Source organism: Cnephaeus nilssonii, assembly GCF_951640355.1.
Source record: "Cnephaeus nilssonii genome assembly, chromosome: Y".
Classification (NCBI taxonomy): Eukaryota; Metazoa; Chordata; class Mammalia; order Chiroptera; family Vespertilionidae; genus Cnephaeus; species Cnephaeus nilssonii.
The window spans coordinates 8159610-8163615 of record NC_137096.1 but is presented as its reverse complement, the minus strand read 5'-3'; the positions used below and the strand labels follow the sequence as shown (position 1 = coordinate 8163615).

At 50.9% G+C, this 4006-nt stretch overlaps 1 pseudogene across 1 annotated transcript; it reads right to left on the bottom strand.

The window, feature by feature from the left end:
- Positions 1 to 1600: 1600 nt before the first annotated feature.
- LOC307096512 (claudin-34-like) lies at positions 1601 to 2254 on the bottom strand (annotated as a pseudogene). The gene has a single exon. The product of its transcript is annotated as a claudin-34-like (transcript).
- Between the last annotated feature and the right edge of the window lie 1752 nt (positions 2255 to 4006).

Below are 4006 nucleotides of genomic sequence, written 5' to 3'. Positions count from 1 at the left end.
GAGAATGCCCAAGCTGATAGCAGAAATTCCTTCTCATGGCCAGATAATCATGGAAGATTCCTTATTTATAAAGATCATTCTTTCGGGCCAGATAACCCTGAACAACTTGTGGAAGGAACACTTAAAATGGCATTGTGGGCCTGGTTGGTGTGTTTCAGTTGTTGATAGTCAACCTCTGAACAAGGAGGTCAAGGTTCAATTCCTGGTCAGTTGGATACTCTATTCTCAGTAGGAGTGGTGCAGTAGGCAGCCAATCCGTGTTTTTCATCATTGATGTTTATCTCCCTCTCCATGTCCCTTCCTCTCTCTCTCTGAAATCAATAAAAACATGTTCTTAAACTAGACAAGTCTTACATAAAGGATGAACAATTAAAGTGGCCTACCTTCACCTCTCTGCAGGACTGCTGATGACAGTTAACCTGTTCACAGAGCAAATAAATGGATTACATAGACACCCCCACACCACAAGAAATCTCAGGGCTCTCTTAACTAGGGTAAAAAATAAAGCACAATGGTTACCCAGCCAATACAGAAGGCAGGAGGAGGACGGCTCAGAGGTACAAATGGTAGCAACTGCCAGGCTATAACAGAGATGAGGAAACCAAACATTCTTATGTTTCCATGGCTTCCAGGGCTGGCCTGCAGGCCTATGACAATAGGCTCCTTAAAGGGCCAGAGTCACTGAACAGGTCTTCAAGAGTTGAAGTCTTTCTACTGTAGAAATATCCTTTTTAAGGTCTTAGACCAAATAGTCACTGTAATCCATCCAAGTCTTAAGTAGAAACCCTGGAAGAAGAGCCTCGGAATTGGGGAGCAAGTGTTATGATAGGTAGCCAGGGCCAGGGCAAGGGGGTGAGGGGGCATGCGATACCAGATCAGTCCTTGGACCAGGAACCTGAGGTGAAACTGACTTGGGTCCTGGCTGTCACCGGACTCTGCTTCCAGTTGGACCTTACTGTCTCCCTGGAAGAGTTCCTGCTAGGAAATTACACGGGTCAAGTGAGCTGGGGATGGAGGTGGGCGGAGAAGAAAGGGCCAAAGGGTGTGGCAAACAGGGAGAACAAGGAAGAGAAAGGGCAAAGTGACTCCTGAGTCAGGAAACACTCAGCTCATTGGCCGGGCACTTTGGCAGGCACCTGCTGGTTTCCTGAAGCCCAGGTGCTGCCTCTGCTGGGTCTTCCTTCTTGAGTGCTCTCACAGGGACCCCTCCCTGCCTGGCACCTCCAGCAGAGGCCAGGCACTGTCCCATGCTGACCCCAAGCCCAAAGGCCACATGGCAGCCTCTTGCTCCTGGGTACTTTGTGAGGATCCCATGGAGGAGAAAGAATGAGAGAAATGCCACCTCCCTCAGGCGCCCTCGCTGTGTGCTGTGCTGATGGGAAAGGTGCAGGACACAATCTCTTGCCTTATTCATGTGAAAAAATAATAAAGTGAAAACCTTAAACACTCCTTCCCAAAGAGCCCTTGACAAGGGCTTGGAACTGAAAAGGGCCTTTTCTATTGTCGTGAGTCCTTGGAACTATTTCCTAGAGCATCCTGATAATACTTCACCCCCATAAACTGCTCATGTTGGATTTGCAAAGCTATGCAAGTGGGATTTTCACACTTCTGAGAACTTGGGGTACACTTGGTTGTCGGGGGGAAGCTGGTTAGAGAGGGTTAATAGCCCACTCGGCAGCATCAGGATAGCAGCCAGAACCGCCACAGGGATGGTGCTGCCCATCTCCTGCTGGTCGGGCCTGAAGGGGATGTGGAAGGATGGCGGGAAGCATATGCCCTCTTCATTCATCACAGAGTGGTAGTTCCAGATCACAGCCATGAAGATAAATGTGCCAGCTATGATGCTCAGGACTCCGGAAGCCAAGAAGAGATTGCAGGAGTTTTCCTTCTGAAGATGAGACACGCACACTCTCTGCAGGCCCATGACCGTGAGCACTTTACCCAAGAGAGCCAGGAGGCTGGCGGCCAGCAGCATGTGCTGAGAGATGCGGATATTGAGCAGTAGATAGGTGTCACTGTAAGTGTAGAGGTGTCACGCTATGACTTTACTCTGGAGGCTGTTGGACTGGTAAGTGCAGACCTTCCACATTCATACACAGGCCAGCCCCGAGGAGGGGGCGGAGCTGTTCTCCAAGTACCAAACCTGCCACTCGGCCAGGCCCATGCAAGTCATGGAGAAGATCCATCCTACGGTGGTGACAATGAAACCCACTACTTGGCAGTTGGCACTGTGGACTAGCGTGTTCATGGCCATGTGTCCCGGGAAACTGCAAACCAATAGAGAGCGTCATGAGGGTGGGACAAACCGTCCTGTAACCGCCCCCTGGGGATGAGGAGGGCTATATTGGATAGGGAAATTCCATATTCCAGAATGGAGATACTTGACCCCCATACTCGGCTTGAGAAGGGTCCTTGGGCAATTTTTACTAAAAGCCTTACAATATGCAGACTTTCACCCTGCAGTGTTCCTAAGTGGTTAGAGAGTCTTCTCAACAGGCCAAAATTGCTACATGGATCCCTGGTCAGTGCACATACAATAAGCCAACAATGATTGCAACAGTCAGTGGAACACCAAGTCAATGTTCCTCCCTCCTTTCCTCTCTCCCTCTCTGTCTTCTTCCTCTTCTCTCTCTCTTTTCCCCTCCCTGTCTCAAAAATCAACAAAAATACATTCAAACTTTTAAACAGGGAGTTCCACTCATGGGCATTTGTTGAAAAACCCAATTAAGACTGGCGACAAATATTTACAATAGAGATGGGCATCACAGCGCTGTGTGACATTGAACAATGGGAAACCTTGTCAAAGCCAACAGTAGGGTTTGGTGAAATTATGTATGCTACATCCATACAATGGAGCTCCATACCAAACTTACAAGTGCAGCCCAGTCGCACTTGGTGTGATGTTTGGTGTCTGGCCCTTCTCACCTCGCATAATGTTTTCAAGGTTCAACTGTATTGTAGCTCCTGGGAGCAGACCATTCCTTTCAATGGCAGAGCCATCTTCCATTGTATGGATATACCACTGTTTGTTTATCCCTTCGTCAGTTTGGGAACATTTAGATCCATTTTAAGTTTTGGCTCTTACACCTTCCATCTCTGAGAACATTTGTGTCTAAACCTTTGCATGGTGTATGTTCTCATTTCTGGAGTGTTAGGTAGGAGTGAGACTGTGTGTGGGTCATGCTGTAACTGTATGTGTGTTCAACTTTGAACAAAGTACTAAGCTGTCTCCACAATCTTGTCTGTTCTCCACCAACTAACCTCCCCTGCTGGTCCAGTCACCCCTAACTGCGCTCCCCTGCAATCCTAATTGCCCCCAACTGCCCTCCCCTGGCGGCCTGGTCTCCCCCTGATTACCAAACATGCAGGCCTGGGTCCTACCAACTGCACTCCCCTGCTGGTCTGGTCCCCCCCAACTCCCCTGCCCTGCAGGCATCGTCCCCCCAATGACCCTCTGCTGCAGTCCTGGGTTTCCCCATCTGCCCTCCCTGGCTGGCCTTGATCTCCCAACCACCCTCCCCTGGAGGCCTGTGTCCCCCATGAACTGTCCTCCACTGCCGGCAAGTCTCCTTCAACTGCCCTCCCCTGCAGGCCTGGTCTACCCCAAATGCCCTCTTTTGCTAGCCCAGTCACCCCTAACTACTCTCCCTTGCCAGCAATGTCACCCTCAGCTACTCTCCCTGCTGGACTGATGGCCCCTAACTGCCCTCCCCTGCAGGCCTGGGTTTTCCCAACTGCCTTCCACTGCTAGCAGGTCTCCTTCAACTGCCCTCCCCTGCAGGCCTGGTCCCCCCAACTCCCTTCCACTGGAGGCCTGGTCCCCCCCCCCCAACACCCCTCCCCTGCAGGGTTGGTTCTCCCCAACTGCCCAACACTTCTTGCCTGCTCTCCCCCAACTGATCTCCCCTGCTGGTCCAGTCACCCCTAACTGCCATCCCTTGATAGCATTGTAGCCCTGCCTGCAGGCCTAGTCCCCTTCAACTGCTCTCCCCTGCAGGCATTGTCC